Below are 21,141 nucleotides of genomic sequence, written 5' to 3'. Positions count from 1 at the left end.
GTTAGACTAAATAACTGATTTCCAGCTAGGTATTTCTTTTATTACAATCTTTGTTCATGTCCTGCCCTCTTGGCATAGCAGAAATGTCATGTTTCACTGTGTTCTCATTGCTAACTTCCCAGCCTTTCAACAACAATAAATTAATAAGTTGCATGGTTATTTGGTAGTTTTTGATAAACATGCCGTATCAGCATAAAATAGTAGAATTTTTTTAATTAGTGCAATTTCAAATTTTCAAATTACTTGGGAGAATTCACACAATATGTAATTGTACTGCAACAGATGTATCAAACATGTGCAGTGTGAATCTGAAATATATTTGATACAAACAAAAAATTAGATGTCTAACTCTTCACTTCATCAAAGGTGAATAATTATTTAAAAAACTAATTATATGGACCTAATTTCATCTAGTTACATGACAAACATTATTGAAATAAGGAAAATGGAATAGGCATGTCTTCAATCTAATCAAATAAAAAATATCTTTATACAAAATGTTAAAAATCTTAACAGACTTCATGGTGGAAAGCTATAGTCCATTTCTTTTAGCGATGCATATTTGCACCGACTCGCGGCGGTGCCCTTTTAGCTCGGAAAAGTTTCCTGATCGCTGATTGGTTGGACAAAATAATTCTAACCAATCAGCGATCAGCAAACTCTTCCGAGCTAAAAGGGCACCGCTGCGAGTCGGTGCAAATATGCATCGCTAAAAGAAATGGACTATAGTGACAAATCTTATAGAAACTTCTCCTGGTCAGGCAGATAAAAAATTAAGCAAAACAAGTGCCGATTCCCCGCAAAAAACTAAAAAAAACCATGAATTCTCGCATGAAAGGCTACCGACCGAAGCTGCACACTGCGCGGCCAGGTAGACTAAATAACACTGTCCAAATAGCCTAAATAAAAGGCAAAATCATGCAAAAACATTGAATTAGATGTCCAGAACACATAAAGGAGACTACAATTAGTATGAGGAACTAATTGAAAGTCGGACAAAACAACGAGATCATGAAGAAATAATACCAAATGGCCGTGTACACACCCATAAGGGAATGTCAACAAAGCGGTCGAGATAAAAACCAACAAGGATATTAAATTAACATGTGTCGCTACCTAGAAATCCCAAACAGACAAATATAATACTCAACTTGGGAGCAGGGATCTCCAAAACGTCTAGCATCTTCAAAAACACAAAAATGATGGGAGAAGCATGGGTAGTGGTAATAGTGGGGGGGGGGGGGGCAGTAGCTGTAGAGAATGGCACCTCGTAGTAACGGGGGATGTTGAGGAAGAAGACTAATTGGTAAGGGACCTTAGATAGTGGTTTAAACACGCCCCAGATATTATACCAACACCCTATAAGGGTGAGCGAGCTGGGTATATTCCTGGCATTCCATGCAACTTTTTTCTCTGGTATATTTAGCAGTATTTATACCTTAGAAATGGTGCTATAAGGAGCATTTCACGGAGCGACACAAGTCCCTCGCCCAGAAATAGCCTTTTCCTTCGTCAAAATCCCTTTTTTAATCACCTTGTGGATTATTCATTCATAGCTAGACCAGTTAGGCAATGCAAAATAAGATAAATATTCCGAAGACTATTAAACTTCTCTTCTAAAAGAGCCACAGCAAAGGAGAGAAATTCTAACATACTCCTCACTTCATTGTCAAGTAAAAACATTCTTTAGTCAATTAGCTTTACAAAAAAAAACTGTAATTAAAGATTTTCTTTTACTATGGGTGCAATAGAATTAACTATTCAATCACAAGGTTAATCAAATTAGTTTCTGTACCATTCCAATTTTAGTACTGTAAACGAGATAGTTACTTGTGGATTAGTTTGTTAAAATTATACACCAAATCACAAAAATGAAAGAAAATAGTAGTCAGGAATCAAGAGTTGATGAATGCAAGAGTTGATGGGAGAAGTACAAGAGTAAGGCCAAGGTTTGGGTGGATGGATGGTGTGAAGAAAGCTCTGGGTGATAGGAGGATAGATGTGAGAGAGGCAAGAGAGCGTGCTAGAAATAGGAATGAATGGCGAGCGATTGTGACGCAGTTCCAGTAGGCCCTGCTGCTTCCTCTGGTGCCTTAGATGACCGCGGAGGTAGCAGCAGTAGGGGATTCAGCATTATGAAGCTTCATCTGTGGTGGATAATGTGGGAGGTTGGGCTGTGGCACCCTAGCAGTACCAGCTGAACTCGGCTGAGTCCCTGGTTAGGCTGGAGGAACGTAGAGAGTAGAGGTCCCCTTTTTGTTTTGTCTTCTTTGTTGATGTCGGCTACCCCCAAGTTGGGGGAAGTGCCTTTGGTATATGGATGGATGGAAACTACCAGCTCAGTCTTCTACCTCAGATTTCCATAGTCTAAAAAGAGCAAAATGGATTGCGGAGAGTGAGGGTTTTGCAGTAGAAGGACCTGGAGTAATTTAGTATGGTGGTTGACTGTCATAAGTTGTGCAAACTTCACAACCCTGGCTGATTGATGCACTAGAACCCCTAGGCAAAACTTGGCCAGGTTAGGCTAGTCTCTCTGCCACGGCTCACAAAATTGTTAGCCTTCTTATATTAAACAAATGAAGCCAATTATGACAAGATCTTATGAACATCATCAATATAAAAGCTTGAAGACTCGTAAAAGGCTGGAGTTGCATCATCATGATCTTCTCCACTCTAAATCAACTAGCCTTTTCTTCTCCAGATTTCCTCCTCCTTTTACATTTGGAACTTTTAATCAGGTCAGCAACCATTTAAACGTACTTATCCATAACAGGAACAAGAAGGGTTTTGCATTCCTCACAAGTTATCAAATCACAATACAGCTTCTGGAACAAGACACAGAGAATGAGGATAATGATTGCCCCGCAATAAGTCCCTTGAACAATTTACACAGTAATTATCAACAAATCCAAGAGAATACATGTGATAATATCAGTTGGTCCTAGCTGTTTCTTACTGTCAATGTTTGAGTATTTCTTTATATTGTTTTGTTTATTCTTTTGTTTTTCTTATGTTAATGTTTTATAGCATGATTATCATAAGTTATGTGCTTGTGTTAATGTGTGCATTTATGTTGTTATTCATTGTTGTCTTTCTTTCTGTTACAGATATGGTAGTTTGCTAATGTGTTGAATAAAGCTTGGAAATTATCACCAAGTATTACTTTCATTACAATTTATTCAACACATACTCATCAAGGCTAAGTTACTGAAGCCGTCCAGACTGGACACAGATCCCAGCTCGTCCAATGCAGCCAAAGAGTGGAAGCACTGGCATAGAACATTCATTAATTTCATAGAAGAAAGTGGAGATGCTGCACCAGACAAGTTGAGGGCATTAGTGAATTGTGTGTCCTTGAGTGTATATGAACTGATCGAAGACTGTAGTACTTTTGAGAGTGCAATTGCCAAACTGGATAGTGTTTATGTCAAGTTGCCGAATGAGATTTTTGCTAGACATGTTTTGGCAACCCGACGACAGCAGTCAGGAGAATCCATTGATGAATTTCTGCGTGAGTTACATAAGCTCAGCAAAGACTGCAACTTCCAGCCAGTCACAGCAGAACAATATCGGCAAGAGGTAGTAGGTGATGCCTTTATCAATGGTATTGCCTCAGTATTTATTTGTCAGCGGCTACTAAAGAATAAGTCACTGAATCTGGAGACTGCACACAGTCGAGCTTGTATGTTGGATCTTGCCCAGTGCAGTGCCGACACATATGCATCGCCATCTGTTCCTCATACTGCTGCTTTAGTTCCAGAGCAGCAGGCGCAGCCCAGTGGTGACCAGTAGCAGCATCCAACGCAAGAGGGAGCAGAAGGAAGTTCACCCGGAGGTTCAGCTGTTGCCGCTGCCTACTTATCAAAGAGAAAATTTTATTTTTGTGGTAATGCACTCCACAGTACAGGTGTGGTAATGCACTCCACAGTACAGGTAGAGTGAGTTATCCCGCATATACTGCCACATGCAACAAATGCGGTAAAACAGGCCATTTTGCAAAAGTCTGTAAATCAAAAGTTTCAGGTACTGCAGTACCACTGCTACATTGTATAATCCCACTTTTCTTACAATAACTGCCACTTATCCCAATAATCTTTCACATGCAGCTACAAACATCACTGTAAATGGCCACTCATTGAAGCCACTAATTGATTCTTGTGGCTCAGATAGTTTTTTACGTGAGGAAGTAGCGCAGAGACTAAAACTGACAGTAGTCCCTGCAAGCTCAGCAGTCTCAATGGCATCAAAATCGTTCAATGCTAGTTCCCCTGGATTTGTCATAGCAGACTTGGTTCATCTTGATCAGAGATATCCCTGTATACAGCTAGGGGTCCTGAAGAATTTGTATTGTGATGTCATTTTGGGTTATAATTTCCAAAAGCAACACCAGAACGTGACTTTTCAATATGAAGGGAAAAGACCAAGTTTGAAGATAACTGGCGCCAAATCAGTCTGTGTACTAGCAACAGCTGACATCGATGAACCGTTATTGTTTCCGAACTTACCTCAACAGTGTAAACCCATTACTGTACAGTCAAATCCAGACGCTATAATCAAGATGACCAGCTGTTTGTATAAGACCAAATTTCACATTTACTATTTGGTGTCATTGAACCAAGTATATCCCCTTAGAAGGCACAGGTTGTAGTAGTCAAAGATCCACTTGGCAGGCACAAAAAGAGACTTTGTATTGATTATTCCCAGACCATTAACCAATACACAGAGCTAGATGCTTACCCCCTCCCAAGGATAAAGGATATTGTACATGACCTTGGAAAATATAAGGCGTTTTCCACATTTGACTTGAAGAGTGCATATCACCAAATCAGTATTAAAGAGAGTGAGAGGAAGTACACTGCTTTTGAAGGTGCACGGAAATTGTTTCAATTTTGTAGGATTCCATTTGGTGTGACGAATGGTGTAGCTGCATTCCAAATAGCTATGGACAAACTAGTTGAGGATGAGAAGCTCAAAGATACTTTTCCATACCTAGGCAATATCACTGTAGGTGGAGCATCACAGGCTGAACATGATGAAAACATTCAAAAGTTCTTGGAGGTGGTTCGGAAACGGAACTTTACCCTCAATGAAGTGAAATCAGTTATTTCTGTTTCTACAATCAATGGTCTAGGGTATTGTGTCAGGAATAATGTTATAAAGCCTGACCCAGACAGATTACGTCCCCTTCAAGAATTACTGCCTCCAACAAATATGGGCTCTCTTCGAAGAGCTCAAGGATTGTTTGCCTATTATGCCAAATGGATCCCTGGTTTTTCTAACATGATCCATCCCTTAGTGAACACAAAAACTTTTTCACTGAGCGAGCCAGCACTAGCTGCTTTCTATTCTTTAAAAAAACAACTTACGGATGTTTCACTTCGGGCTGTCGATGAGAGTCTTCCTTTTGTTGGAGAGTGTGATGCTTCAGAAGTTGCTGTCTCCGCAGTCTTGAACCAGGGTGGCCGCCCGGTAGCTTTTATGTCAAGAACGCTCCAGGGTAGTGAGTTGTATTATCCAGCAGGGGAAAAAGAGGCCACAGCTATTATTGAAGCGGTTCGCAAGTGGAGCCATTTCTTAGTGAGACGACCTTTTACTCTGATTACTGATCAAAGATCTGTGATGCTCAAGTTAGACAGCAGGAAATGAATTAAAATAAAGAACAACAAGATACAAGAGTGGAGGTTGGAGCTGGCATCCTACAGCTATACTATACAGTATTGTCCGGGGTAACAGAATATTGCACCGGACACCCTGACTCGTGCCTATTGTTGTTCTATTTCCTCAATGTCAAAAGTCTCACTGACATCCATGAGAACCTCTGCCATCCTGGCGTCACTCGCCTTTTGCACTTTGTGCAATCCAAAAACCTCCCATTTTCAACAGATGACGTGAAAAGAGTGTGAGCTTCATGTAGAATTAGTGCAAAACTAAAACCAAAATTCCATCGTCCAGGAAAAGGAGTCCTCATAAAGGCCAACCAGCCAATGGAATGTCTTAGCATTGATTTCAAGGGGCTTCTGCCATCTACCACGAGCAATAAGTACAATCTTACGGTTGTTGACGAGTACTGTATTCACGTTTCACTGTCCAAACATGCATTCGAAAACAGTGATCAAATGTCTTGAATCTATCTTTATCCTTTGTGGAATGCCCAGTTTCATTCATTCAGATCAAGGTGCTTCTTTCATGTCCCAAGAACTGAAACTGTACCTTTCTCAGAAGGGGGTTGCAACCAGCAGAACGACACCGTATCATCCGATGGGCAACGGCCAGGTTGAGAGATACAATGGTATTATTTGGAAATCTATTTGTTTAGTACACGAAAGTTGTGGCTTGAAGACTCAACACTGGGAGATGGTACTTCCTGAGGTTTTGCACTCCGTTAGGTCGCTCTATGTACAACCACCAATGAGACACCTCATGAACATTTTTTCAGGTTTCAGCGACGCTCTAGTCTTGACTCCTGGACCTGTACTATTGTGACGGTATGTTAGGGCTAGCAAACATGAACCGTTAACTGAAGAGGTTCAACTCATGGATGCAAACTCAATGTATGCAAATGTCAAATATCCAGACGGTAGAGAATCAACTGTGTCTACCCGTGACTTAGCCCCAGGTCCTGAAGGTGCAACGTCTCCTGTACACCATGTTGAACCATCAGGAGAGACGGAGTCCCCAGATACAACTGAAGTGCAGGATACACAAACTCATGATAGTTCACAAATTCATGATAACCGTGATTGTCATGAATCCAGTGAGCCCACTGAGATAAGGAGGTCCACTCGTGTGTCAAGGCCTCCTGATCACTACGGATGGGATTAAGCCAATACATTTGTTTTGATTAAAGTTGAATTTTCTAGGAGGGAAGATTGTCATAATATCAGTTGGTCCTAGCTGTTTCTTAATGCCAATGTTTGAGTATTTCTTTATATTATTATGTTTATTCTTTTGTTCTTCTTATGTTAATGTTTTACAGTGAACCCTCGTTTATCGCGGTAGATAGGTTCCAGACCCGGCCGCGATAGGTGAAATTCCGCTAAGTAGTGACATCATATTTACCTATTTATTTAACATGTATATTCGGACTTTTAAAACCTTCCCTTGTACGTAGTACTGTTAACAAACTACCCTTTAATGTACAGAACACTTAATGTATGTACTACAGCACCCTAAACTAAAACAGGCACAAATATTAAAAGCGATTTTATATCATGCGTTTCCTAAACACCTAAAAAGCACGATAAAAAATGGCAACCAATGTTTTGTTTACGTTCATCTCTGATCATAATGAAGAAACAAATTCATTTAGTGTACACATATATGCATAGGTTAGTTTTTGCATCGATTATATTGATTATACAGTACAGTATGTTAATTTTTTTATTACAAATGTTTTACTTAATTTTTCTTAGGACTTCCAAATGAAATGTTTTTCTTTATGACGCCGCCTGAAACGACGGCGTCATAAAGTACTGTACGCTCAGTAAACAACCACGCTTAGAACAAACAAGGCATTTAACGCGCATGATGATAGTGATAAATAATGATACAGTACAGTATTTACAGTAAAAGCATTTACAAAATATGTTACCTTACAAATATAATTTACCGTATCTATATAAAATCATACAGTACTGTACAATACATATTGTACGTAGCAAAGCAGGAAAACAATTTACGAGAGAGAGAGAGAGAGGAGAGAGAGAGAGAGAGAGAGAGAGAGAGAGAGAGAGAGAGAGAGAGAGAGAGAGAGAGAGATTGTTTTACGTACGTACTGTAAATGTAAATTTTAAACAAGAAAAATCATTTACGAGAGAGAGAGAGAGAGAGAGAGAGAGAGAGAGAGAGAGAGAGAGAGAGAGAGAGAGATTGTTTTACGTACGTAAATGTAAATTTTAAACAAAAAAAAATATGATAGGTTACAACATGTAGACTTTTAAAACCTTCCCTTTAACTTAATGCATACAGTACAGTACTAAACTATGAAACAGGCACAAATACAGTATTAGAATGTTAGAATATTAAAGTAAAAAATAAAGATTGTTACTGTACTCACCACGAAAGAAGTTCAAGAAAAACTTGAATGATGATGGCGATGAATTTGCTGCACAGTAGAAATGATGATGATGAAGCTGATGATGTGTTCTACTGTACTGTGCAGCCAGGTAGTATTTTACGTCTCTTCAGACGGAGGTGTCTTTTCCTGGGACACATCTTCAACTTCTTCAATTTCTTCCGAAGGCGTAGTAGCAGGAGGAACTGGCTCTTTTTTGCGAGGCTGGAAGAACATTGTGATCGGAAGTTGTTGCCGCTGCTTCTTTTTTCGATCTAAGAGCATCTTGTAGGGAGTCATTATGTCATCAACCTTGTTGCAGAATTGCATCGACCGAACCATATCCTCGTCCCACTCTTGCAACATTTCTTTCACCTCCTTTATATGGTTGCAGACCTTGGCAAGCCGTTCTAGTGTTAAGCCCGTTTCTTCGACATTTTCTTGGGTCTCTTCCTGGGTTTCACTCTCTTCTTCGCTTGCCGATTTCGTCAGGTCTTCGAGGTCTGCGTCAGTTAGGGGCTGGGAATGGCAGTCCAACAACTCGTCGATGTCTTCAGTCGTCATGTCGCCAAACCCGTCACCTCCAATTATGGCAGCCAACTGCACAGATTTGCGTACTGCAGAGTGTTGGATTTCAGCAGGTGTAAATCCCTCGTCGTCGTAAACAATCTCGGGCCACAACTTCTTCCAGCTCGCATTCACAGTTGCAGGTTTCATCTCTTGAAGTGCCTTCTGAATATTCTTCAGGCACGTGGCTATGGTGTACTGCCGCCAGTACGCCTTCAAGTTAAAATCTTCATCCTCATCCTCTTGGGCAGCATCCACACACGCAACGAGGTCCGCCAAGGTATTCTTCGTGTAGAGGGCCTTGAACGCCCTGATAACCCCCTGGTCCATCGGTTGAATTAATGACGTGGTGTTGGGTAGCAGGAACTCAACCTGAACGCCCTCACGCGACAGGTCAGTTGCGTGTCCACCAGCGTTATCCATAAGGAAAAGGATCTTGAATGGCAAGCCCTTCTCTACGAGATATTCATTGACTTGCGAGATGAAACACTGGTGGAACCAGTTGAAGGTCAGCATCTTCGTAATCCATGCTTTTGGATTATGCATCCAGTACATGGGAGGAGATTCTCATTCTTATTTTTCAAAGCGCGAGGATTTTTCGACTTATAAATAAGCCCCGGCTTTAGCATAAATCCAGCAGCATTGCCACACATCACGAGGGTAACGCGATCCTTGAATGCTTTAAAGCCAGAGGCTTTGGCTTCCTCTTTGAATAGGAAAGTTCGCGACGGCATTCTCTTCCAAAACAAGCCGGTCTCATCCATATTAAAGACTTGTTCCGGCTTGTATCCACCTTCGGCGATAATATTCTTGAACGTCTGGTTCACGTAAGTTTCAGCAGCGGCAGTGTCAGTCGAAGCAGCCTCGCCATGCAGGGAAACGCTTTTCAGGGCGAAGCGTTTCTGAAACTTCGCGAACCATCCTTTGCTGGCGGAAAAACGTTGTTTCTGACGCTGGGAATCAGTGGATGTCCCTGGTTGAGGATCATCTGCATCATCATCTTCTTCAGCATGGTTGCCATCGTCGTCTTGAGGTTCCTTTGCAGCAAAATTCTGATACAAGCTCAAAGCCTTTGTTCGGATGGTTTTTGTATCCAAGGCTATGTTCTTCTTCCGGCAGTCGGCAATCCACACAGCTAAAGCACCTTCCATGCGTACGATCGTTTTATTACGCGTTGTAACGACTCGCTTCGCTGATCTGCTAAAGGTGATTGCAGCCGTCTTTCTAATGTTCGCCCCCTCCTTCTTGATATAGCGAACAGTAGATTCGTTGATCCCAAAATGGCGCGCCGCGGACGCGTAACTTCTACCGTCTTTTAACATATCGAGAAGCGTAACCTTCTCAGCAATCGTCATCATCCTTCGGTGGCGTTTAGGCTCACTACCAGCCTTAGTAGAAGCAGAACGCTTGGGAGGCATTGTACAGTAGGATTTGACAAAAAGTTCAACTTAAAAAGGTCGCACACAGCATATATTAAACTTCACAAACTTAAGAACGTCTACTCAGCGATACGCGGGAACAGAGAGTGGACGACCCGGGCCCGCGAGAACCTAGATGCTGGAAGCTGGAGATGCGGGCAAAACACCAATCACAGGCTAGATAACAAAACTTGAGTTCTGATTCGTCATCTATCAGCGCTTGAACCAATCACAACCCGTCTTACAGTATATGATGCGTAGGTTACCAACTCATACAAGATACCCCGCGCATACCGTACGTACAGTATTAATAATAATAATAATAAATAATGATAATACAGTACAGTATTGTAATAATAATAATAATAATGATAATAATAATAACAATCATAATTTTATTAACAACAACAACAATAATAATAATAATGATAATAATAGCTTTACGTATGCTATTTTATTCTTTTGTAGGATGTGTGTCTCTCTCTCTCTCTCTCTCTCTCTCTCTCTCTCTCTCTCTCTCTCTCTCTATCTCTCTCTCTCTCTCTCTCTCTCTCTCTCTCGTACGCTTATTCGAAATGTGATTTTTGCAACAAAGAATATTACTGGATGCAGTACTACGTACGTATACATACAAAAGATTCATGGAAAAGAAGCACATCCATTACATTTGTAGTACAGTAGTAGCCATCAGCAGCCTTACACCATTCTAATATTGTATGACTGCATCTGATTTGCGTTTCATGTTCGATTTAATTTTACTACGTACTGTATACAGTACTGAATTATCGTATGATAATAATACAGTAATAATAATAATAATAATGATAATAATAATAACAATAATAATTTTATTAACAACAACAATAATAATAATAACAATAATAATACACGTAATAGCTTTACGTATGCTATTTTATTCTTTTGTAGGATCTCTCTCTCTCTCTCTCTCTCTCTCTCTCTCTCTCTCTCTCGTACGCTTATTCGAAATGTGATTTTTGCAACAAAGAATATTATTGGATGCAGTACTACGTACAGTGAACCCTCGTTTATCGCGGTAGATAGGTTCCAGACGCGGGCGCGATAGGTGAAAATCCGCGAAGTAGTGACAGCATATTTACCTATTTATTTAACATGTATATTCGGACTTTTAAAACCTTCCCTTGTACGTAGTACTGTTAACAAACCACCCTTTACACCCTGTAATGTACAGAACACTTAATGCATGTACTACAGCACCCTAAACTAAAACAGGCACAAATATTAAAGGCGATTTTATATCATGTGTTTCCTAAACACCTAAAAAGCACGATAAAAAATGGCAACCAATGTTTTGTTTACGTTCATCTCTGATCATAATGAAGAAACAAACTCATTTAGTGTACACATATATGTACGTATGGTTAGTTTTTGCATCGATTATATTGATTATACAGTACTGTATGTTGATTTTTTTATTACCAATGTTTTAGTTTACGTATTTTTCTTAGGACTTACAAATGAAATCTTTTTCTTTATGACGCCGCCTGAAACGACGGCGTGTACGCTCAGTAAACAACCACGCTCAGAACAAACAAGGCATTTAACACGCATGATGATAGTGATAAATAATGATACAGTACATACAGTATTTACAGTACAAAGCATTTACAAAATATGTTACCTTACAAATATAAATTATACAGTACTTGTACGTAGCAAAGCAGGAAAACAATTTGAGAGAGAGAGAGAGAGAGAGAGAGAGAGAGAGAGAGAGAGAGAGAGAGAGAGAGAGATTGTTTTACTGTACGTACGTAAATGTAAATTTTAAACAAAAAAAATATGATAGGTTACAACATGTAGACTTTTAAAACCTTCCCTTTAACTTAATGCATACAGTACGTACAGTACTAAACTATAAAACAGGTTAAAGTAAAAAATAAAGATTGTTACTGTACTCACCACGAAAGAAGTTCCAGAAAAACTTGAATGACGATGGCGATGAATTTGCTGCACAGTAGAAATGATGATGATGAAGCTGATGATGTGTTCTACTGTGCAGTCAATGATAGTATTTTACGTCTCTTCAGACGGAGGTGTCTTTTCCTGGGACACCTCTTCAACTTCTTCAATTTCTTCCGAAGGCGTACTAGCAGGAGGAACTGGCTCTTTTTTGCGAGGCTGAAAAAACATTGTGATCGGAAGTTGTTGCCGCTGCTTCTTTTTTCGATCCAAGAGCATCCTGTAGGGAGTCGTGATGTCATCGACCTTGTTGCAGAATTGCATCGCGCGAACCATATCCTCGTCCCACTCTTGCAACATTTCTTTCGCCTCCTTCATATGGTTGCAGAACTTGGCGAGCCGTTCTAATGTTAAGCCCGTTTCTTCTACATTTTCTTGGGTCTCTTCCTGGGTACCCTCACTCTCTTCCTCACTTGCCGATTTCGTCAGGTCTTCGAGATCTGCGTCAGTTAGGGGCTGGGAATGGCAGTCCAACAACTCGTCGACGTCTTCAGTCGTCATGTCGCCAAACCCGTCACCCCCAATTATGGCAGCCAACTGCACAGATTTCCGTATTGCAGAGTGTTGGATTTCCGACGGAGTAAATCCCTTGTCGTCGTAAACAATATCGGGCCACAGCTTCTTCCAGCTCGCATTTACAGTTGCAGGTTTCATCTCTTGAAGTGCCTTTTGAATATTCTGCAGGCACGTGGCTATGGTGTACTGCCGCCAGTACGCCTTCAAGTTGAAGTCTTCATCCTCGTCATCTTGGGCAGCATCCACACACGCAACGAGGTCCGCCAAGGTATTCTTCGTGTAGAGGGCCTTGAACGCCCTGATAACCCCCTGGTCCATTGGTTGAATCAATGACGTGGTGTTGGGTGGCAGGAACTCAACCTGAACGCCCTCACGCGACAGGTCAGTTGCGTGTCCACCAGCGTTATCCATAAGGAGAAGGATCTTGAATGGCAAGCCCTTCTCTAAGAGATATTCATGGACTTGCGGGATGAAACACTGGTGGAACCAGTTGGAGGTCAGCATCTTCGTAATCCATGCCTTTTGATTATGCATCCAGTACACGGGAAGGAGATTCTTATTTTTGTTTTTCAAAGCGCGAGGATTTTTCGACTTATAAATAAGCCCCGGCTTTAACAAAAATCCAGCAGCATTGCCACACATCACGAGGGTAACGCGATCCTTGAATGCCTTAAAGCCAGAGGCTTTGGCTTCCTCTTTGAACAGGAAAGTTCGCGACGGCATTCTCTTCCAAAACAAGCCGGTTTCATCCATATTAAAGACTTGTTCCGGCTTGTATCCACCTTCAGCGATAATGTTCTTGAAAGTCTGGTTCACGTAAGTTTCAGCAGCGGCAGTGTCAGCGGAAGCAGACTCCCCATGCAGGGAAACGCTTTTCAGGGCGAAGCGTTTCTGAAACTTCGCGAACCATCCTTTGCTTGCGGAAAAACGTTTCTGAGGCTGGGAATCAGTGGATGTCCCTGGTTGAGGATCATCTGCATCATCATCATCTTCAGCATGGTTGCCGTCGTCCTCTTTAGGTTCCTTTGCAGCAAAATTCTCATATAAGCTCAAAGCCTTTGTTTGGATGGTGTTCGTATCCAACGCTATGTTCTTCTTCCGGCAGTCGGCAATCCACACAGCTAAAGCACCTTCCATGCGTACGATCGTTTTATTACGCGTTGTAACGACTCGCTTCGCTGATCTGCTAAAGGTGATTGCAGCAGTCTTTCTAATGTTCGCCTCGTCCTTCTTGATGTAGCGAACGGTGGATTCGTTGATGCCAAAATGGCGGCCGGCGGCCGCGTAACTTCTACCATCTTTTAACATGTCGAGAAGCGTAACCTTCTCAGCTATCGTCATCATTCTTCGGTGGCGTTTAGGCTCACTACCAGCCTTACTAGAAGCAGAACGCTTGGGAGCCATTGTAACAGAAAGTTCAACAAAAAGTTCAACTTAAAACAGTCGCACACAGCACAGATTCAACTTCACAAACTTAAGAACGTCTACTCAGCAATACGCGGAAAGAGAAAGTGAACGATGCAGTCCCGCGAGAACTCTGATGCTGCGGGTTGGAGATGCGGGCCAAACACCAATCACAGGCTAGATAACAAAACTTGAGTTTTGATTCGTCATCTATCAGCGCTTGAACCAATCACAACCCGTCTTATACAGTACTATGGTGCGTTGATTACTCATAGAAGATGTCCCGCGCACACTGAACGTACGTAGATTAAGTACAATACCGTAATAATAATAAATAATGATAATAATACTGTACAGTAATAATAATAATAATAATGATTAATAATAATAACAATAATAATTTTATTAACAACAACAACAATAATAATAATAATAACAATAATAATAAAAATTTACGTACGTACGCTATTTTACGCCTCTCTCTCTCTCTCTCTCTCTCTCTTTCTCTCTCTCTCTCTCGTACGCTTACAGTACTTATTCGAAATGTGATTTTTGCAACAAAGAATATTATTGGATGCAGTACTGTACTACGTACGTATACATACAAAAGATTCATGGAAAAGAAGCACATCCATTACAGTACACACCATTCTAATATGGTATGACTGCATCTGATTTGCGTTTCATGTTCGATTTAATTTTACTACGTACTGAATTATCGTATGATCACATTCTCTTTTCGTGTTTTATTTCTTTCTGTGCTGAATTATATATCATATGTAATGCAATGAACAATCAGTAAGAGCAGATATTACTATAATTACAGTATTAATGGAATTACAGGTAACAAAATATCGTATTTGGTTATCTTCAGATTTCGCGGTATTTTCGAATTTTCCGGAAAATCCGCGATATGTATATATATATGGGTTATGGGAAAACCCCGCGAAGTGGTGAATCCGCGATTGTCGAACCGCGAAGTAGCGAGGGTTCACTGTACGTATACATACAAAAGAATCATGGAAAAGATGCACATCCATTACATTTGTAGTATAGTAGCCATCAGCAGCCTTACACCATTCTAATATGGTATGACTGCATCTGATTTGCGTTTCATGTTCGATTTAATTTTACTACGTACTGTATACAGTACTGTATTATCGTATGATCACATTCTCTATCCGTGTTTTATTTCTTTCTGTGCTGAATTATATATCATATGTAATGCAATGAACAATCAGTAAGAGCAGATATTACTAATTACAGTATTAATGGAATTACAGGTAACAAAATATCGTATTTGGGGGTCTTCAGATTTCGCTGTATTTTCGAAATTTCCGGAAAATCCGCGATATGTATATATATATATATGGGTTATGGAAAAAACCCGCGAAGTGGTGAATCCGCGATGGTCGAACCGCGAAGTAGCGAGGGTTCACTGTATAGCATGATTATCATAAGTTATGCGCTTGTGTTAATGTGTGTATTTATGTTATTATTCATTGTTGTCTTTCTTTCCGTTAAAGATATGGTAGTTTGCTAATGTGTTGAATAAAGCTTGGAAATTATCACCAAGTATTACTTTCATAACAATACATATCCTATAATTCTTAATAATCAACATAACACTTACAAATAAATGCTTCCTAATCTGGTAGTAATGCAGTGACAACAAAACACAAGAAAGTCAACGATAACTCTGAAAGACACAAGCGGCTACAGAGTACTGACATGACATCAGTATACCGTACTTGTTTATTGCCATTAGCCACAATATTGTCTCAATACTGTAATAAATATGACAAATTCGAAGATAATTTGTATTTTTCCTAACCATACAAACCTTAGCTATTTACATTGGGTTTACCTTTTAGCGTAGCTGAAATGGCGAGCCATTAGAATTTAACGAGGGTGAATTACCCCCCGCGCTAGTTAGCGGGGGGTAGGGGAGTGGTAGCTAGCTACCCCTCCCCCCCACACACACCGATGAATTGTTTCACTTTCACTTAGAGGTAGGACTTGTCTTGGGGGAGACAGGGCTGGCGGGCAAATATATGTAAATAGCTAAGGTTTGTATGGTTAGGAAAAATACAAATTATCTTCGAATTTGTCATTTGTTCCGTAACCGAAATACAAACCACACTATTTACATTGGGTGACTTACCCCTTAGGAAGGGTGGAAAGTCCCCAGCCATACTGGCTTTGGCTTTACCCGGGGACTCAGAATCCGAGTGAGTCGCACTCAAGAGAAGGAGTCCCTGCACTTCACAAGTTCCTTGCTCCGCAAGGAACCGTGTGACCTACATAAGCTTGTGTGTGAAGGAAGAAGTGTGACCCGTCCTAGGCAGTTGACCTGGAGTTCCAGAAGGAACTCTGGGTTAGGACGTTCCCAATACCACCTCGTCAGGGTATGGGGGACGCGACAGTATTGACACAATACTTGGAACACAAGGAAGCATGGTTTACCTGCAGAGGTTTGAGGTCAGCTATGCAGAGACCAGGATGCTGCTTCCCAGTAGAGGGGATGATGAAGAAAGAAGTAAGGGCCAGACATACTTCTTTCGTTCATGCAGACTAAAACCTGATAACAATGCCCTCAACCTTCTGCTACCTGTCCAAAAAGGAGCCTGAGGTTAGATCAGCTGTTGTGTAGCCACCACAGAGCGATAGAAACGTATCGAAACTCCTGTGGGTCACGCCCTGCAGGAAGCGGGCTGCGAAGGTCATTAGACGCTTCCAGACTCCAGCTTGTAGCACTTGCGTCACAGAGTAGTATTACTTGAAGGCGAGGGACGTTGCGATGTATCCGACATCGTGCTGTAGGGCGACGTGACGGGGGAGGGTCTGGATTCAGGTCGAGATGAATGTCCTTGAGTTCGAGCTGAAGAGGTATACTGGTGACTCTCCCCCGTGTCCTTCTTGTGCTCCCAACCCGGCTGCACGTGAGGACAAACTGCAGCTGTTCCCAAAGCTAACCTCTCGATTCCTTTACTGGCAAGAAGGAGAAGGTTTTGGGACATCAGATACAGAATGGTGACTCGAAATCTTGACGGAATTGGACCGAAGGGCCGGGACCCCAAGATTCTGAGTCTAGCCAACAACTCAGGAGCGAACCTGAATGTTGCCTTCCCCCATTTCTTAGAAAGGGCGGAGTCGTACGAGACCAAGAAGATTGCTTACAAACTGGCCGCGGTCAGAGTGAGCAGGAGCCCCAAGACGGAATACGATCAGAGGCCTGACGTAAAGGGTCTTGAGAAGATCTCTTAAGGGACTAAAAAGTCCGAGCCATGTTCCATGGTGGAGGTCTCACTCCGACTAGGGCAGGGACGTTCGCAGCTTCGCATGAGTGAGGAAAGGTCCAGCGGGAAGGAAAAAGTTATTCCTTTCAGCCTGAAGGTCAGGGAAAGGCTGAGCGACAGGCTTCATTGCCGAGAGCGGAAAGGAGGTTCCTCCTGCCGAAAGGCAATAAGTTCGTTATTGCTGGAGAAGAGGCCTCAAGGGAAGAGGTATATCTCCCACGACACCAACCACCGAAGACTCTCCACTTCGCCTCGAAGACCCCTGCGGATGACTATCGCAGATGACGCGACCTCCGTCCTGCGACTGTAGCGGGTTGTCTCTTCTTGAGGAGGAGGCGAAGTGTCTCCAGGCTTGAAGCCGAAGCGACGCCCCGGCTCGTGAAAGATGTTGCAATGTGGTTGTTTGAGTAGCCTGTGCCGTGGGAGAAGCTCTCCCGGGAGTTCCGTCAGGGGAAGCAGAAGGTCCGGAAACCGTTCTGCGTATAGTCCCAGTGGAGCTCTCAGGGCCATTGAAAGGTTGACAGACAACCTGGTCTTGTTGAGACCCATTCTCAACAGACAACAAAGGAGGGAAGACGCAGGCATCGAGGTTGTCCCACCATCACCGGAATGCATCTTGCCAAAGAGTCTCGGGGTCTGGGACTGGGGGGGAAGAACAGCGGAAGCTTGAGGTTCCAAGCTGTCGCGATCAGGTCCCCCAGGCCAGGACTTGCTGGTTACTCAAGGCCAAAGACCCCCAGGTACACTCTCTCTACGAGGCTCTGCTCGGATAGTCGGAGAGAACATTCCTCTGCCCGGAATGAGCGAGCCAAAGGTGGTATTGAGAGGATCTCAAATCATCTCAGTATCTCTACTGCAAGATGCGAAGGTATGAAAATGCGTCCCTTGCTGGTTAGAACACGCCAGTACCATGAAGTCGTCGCGCACGGAGCGACTCGGCAGGAGCTGTAGGATCTGTAGAGAGGCCAGACTACGGCCCCTAAGCCTACCTGAATGATGGAGAGGTATCCTTCAGGTCCTGACCATAGGCCTGGACCGGAACATGCCCCCCCCCCCCCCCCCTTTCTTTGACGAGTCCGAGAACAGCATCAAAAATGTGGGGAAGGGACGAGAATATCCACTCCCATCAAGAGGTTCCATAGGTCAATCCCCATTGCAGGTCTAATCGTCCCGCTGGTCCCATAGGGGCCAGAAAGTCCGGATAATCGTTGCTTTGAAACCACCGGAACTTGGGCCGCCCCACAAGGAACTTATCCTGAGGCGACCATTCGTAACTTTAGACGGCTCAATGAGGAAAGAGACCTAGGAAACGTTCCAAGGTAGGGCTGAAAGCTCTGCCCGACTGAAAACAGGTACTGCGACTCTCCTCAGCCTTGCCACAGTCAACTGAAGGGAAGGCTCGGAGGAGGCGGCAACAGAATCTGGCGTCCCCAGGCGGTCACCCATCCAAGTACCAACCAGACCCGACGTTGCTTAACCTCGCTGAACGGACGAGAAGCGGGGTTTCCAACGTGGTAAGGCCGTTGACTCAATATCATGGCTAGATACTCCAGATGTTGAGGCCGAAGAAGAGAAGACTCCTAGCAAATTACCATGAACCCCCACTCATGGTAAGGATCCGGAAGCTTGTCTCGGTGTTGAAGGAGGTCGAACACGAGCCTACCGGAGTTGACCAGACCTCCAAAAGGCGAAGGAGGCGGCAGCCTGCTCCCGAGCGGCCATGAGAAAAGCAGGGAGAGTTCTCTGGGGAAAAACCTGCGATGCCACAGCGGGATCGCCACACTGCAGCTTAAGCAGGAATACCTGTAGACTAGGCTGAATTCCACGAGCTTCCTGGAAGATGGATGGAATGGAAACTGAAAGTACCCGTCCTTCCGATCCAGGGCCTAAGGACTCCTATCGCCTCGTTACCAGTCTGATCGATTCTGCTGTTCCGCGCTGGACAAAGTTTGTTCGACAAACTTGATCAGAGCTGAGAGGTCGACAACGGAATTCCCGTCTCAGATACTTTCTTATGAGAAAGGATTGACTGAAGAAGACGGGGGGTGAAGCCGTCGACGATCCTATGGAGGACCTTCTCCTAAGGCATGGATCATTCTGCCCAAACAGGCAAACTCTTGCCGACCCTATGGCATAGAGGTTCAGAGACACTGAATTCGCTGACAGAGACGGCAGGCGCGATATCCTTGGCTGATCATGGAGATCGTCCAAGACCTGAACCGAAGTTCTAGATCGCGAGGGCGAACGTGGGCGCATAACAGGAACCAACAGGAACAGCAGAGATGATCATCATGAGAGCGCTGACGAACAGGAGAGCGCTGGCGAACAGGAGAGCGCTGGCGAACAGGAGAGCGCTAGCGATCAGGAAAGTGCTGATGAGCAGGAGAGCGCCTGTACGCTAACACTGAGCAGGAGAGCGCCTGTGCGCTAACACTGAGCAGGAGAGAACACAGCAGAAGGGCGCGCAGGGGAACCCTGACACGCAAGGGAAGAACCCCCGTGGGAGGCAACCCTTTGCCCCGAAGGGATCGTTGTCCGTCGGGAGACTGATGTCCGTCGGAAGACCGTTGTCTGTCCGTCGGGAGACTGATGTCCGTCGGCAGACCGTTGTCCATCGGGAAGACCGTTGCCCGTCGGAAGACGAGGTCAGACTGGTGTCCATCTGCACCAGGGGCGGAAGATCAAGAAGAAGGAGTTGTAGGCTGCATACGGAGATTCAAAAAGGCGCCTCTTAGCACCCTTATAGGGAGATGGGAGGCCCTTACAACGAGGGGGACGGTGAGCCTTACGGCGAAGGAGGCCAACAGCAACAACAGCAGAAGAATCCTCCGAAGAGGAGTCTCTATGAGTGTACTCTCTCGTGAATGAAAGAGAAACACTTCGTAGAAGAGACTGGTCAGCCAGAGACCTAAAAGAAGCAATCCTCCGAAGAGGGGCTCCTGCAGTTGCCCAGCCCCTTGAGCGAAACTGCAGGTGTGACCGCTCAGCACCAAGAGCATAGTCGCACAAAAAAAAGGCAAGAGAAGAACCCCCCAAAAGGGGAAAAACTCAAGCCTGGACAGGAAAAAACTTGAAGGAAAGTTACCCACCCAAGGAGGCGAGCCTCCTGAGAGTTCTAAAATGAACTGGAGAGCTGTCAATCGTCACGGGAGTACTTCCAGAAGAAGGAGACACGCCCCTGACGAAGATCCATAGGGGAGGCAGCAACAGCCGAATCCCCAGGCCTCAACAAGACAGCTCACACCGTTGTCACATTACAGAAACGAACTAGATCGGTAACTGTAAAAAAAAAAATAAAACAAAAATCATTAGTACACATTCATTCCCCCGGGAAGGATCCGAAGAGGAATCCCGAGGGAAAGGAACACAAGAATCACACAACAGGCACGTGCCCTCACAACCACTTACACTCACGGAAGGAGAGCTGTAACCAACACAGAATTATAACAATTATAATTATGTAACTAGGTAATTATGTAATTTAAAAATGAATGAACACTAAAGAAAGAACGAAAACCCCGAAAGGAATTGTTCTACAAAGCTGAAAAATCAACAAATACAATTAGAATCATAAACTAATTGAGACAAAACGTACGGCGTAGCCACCCCCCACACGGGAAGGAAGCTACAAAAGGCGCAGTAACGTAGTAAAAGGGTGAACGACCTCAAGAGAGAGAGAGAGAAAGACCGAAGTCAAACTCGATCGCGACCCATGAAATTACACCATGGTGGCCTAACTGCCGAGGGCTCCACGGAGATGTCGTACACTACACACACAAGCACAAACTCTGAAAAGGAAACTTACTGATTTCTATACTCAAATATATACATAAACATGCATAAAAGAAAATTTTTACATATATACTGAGTAAAAGAAAAGTAAGTG

At 43.3% G+C, this 21,141-nt stretch overlaps 1 protein-coding gene and 1 pseudogene across 4 annotated transcripts in view; both read right to left on the bottom strand.

Moving 5' to 3' along the window:
* LOC137642498 (uncharacterized) overlaps positions 1-21,141 on the bottom strand; it is a 297,295-nt gene that overhangs the window by 11,129 nt on the left and 265,025 nt on the right. The window lies entirely within an intron of this gene.
* On the bottom strand, positions 18,665-18,783 carry LOC137643396 (5S ribosomal RNA; annotated as a pseudogene).

Source organism: Palaemon carinicauda, chromosome 6, assembly GCF_036898095.1.
Source record: "Palaemon carinicauda isolate YSFRI2023 chromosome 6, ASM3689809v2, whole genome shotgun sequence".
NCBI lineage: Eukaryota > Metazoa > Arthropoda > Malacostraca > Decapoda > Palaemonidae > Palaemon > Palaemon carinicauda.
The sequence above is the reverse complement of the archived record's forward strand: the minus strand, read 5'-3'. Positions and strand labels throughout refer to the sequence as shown.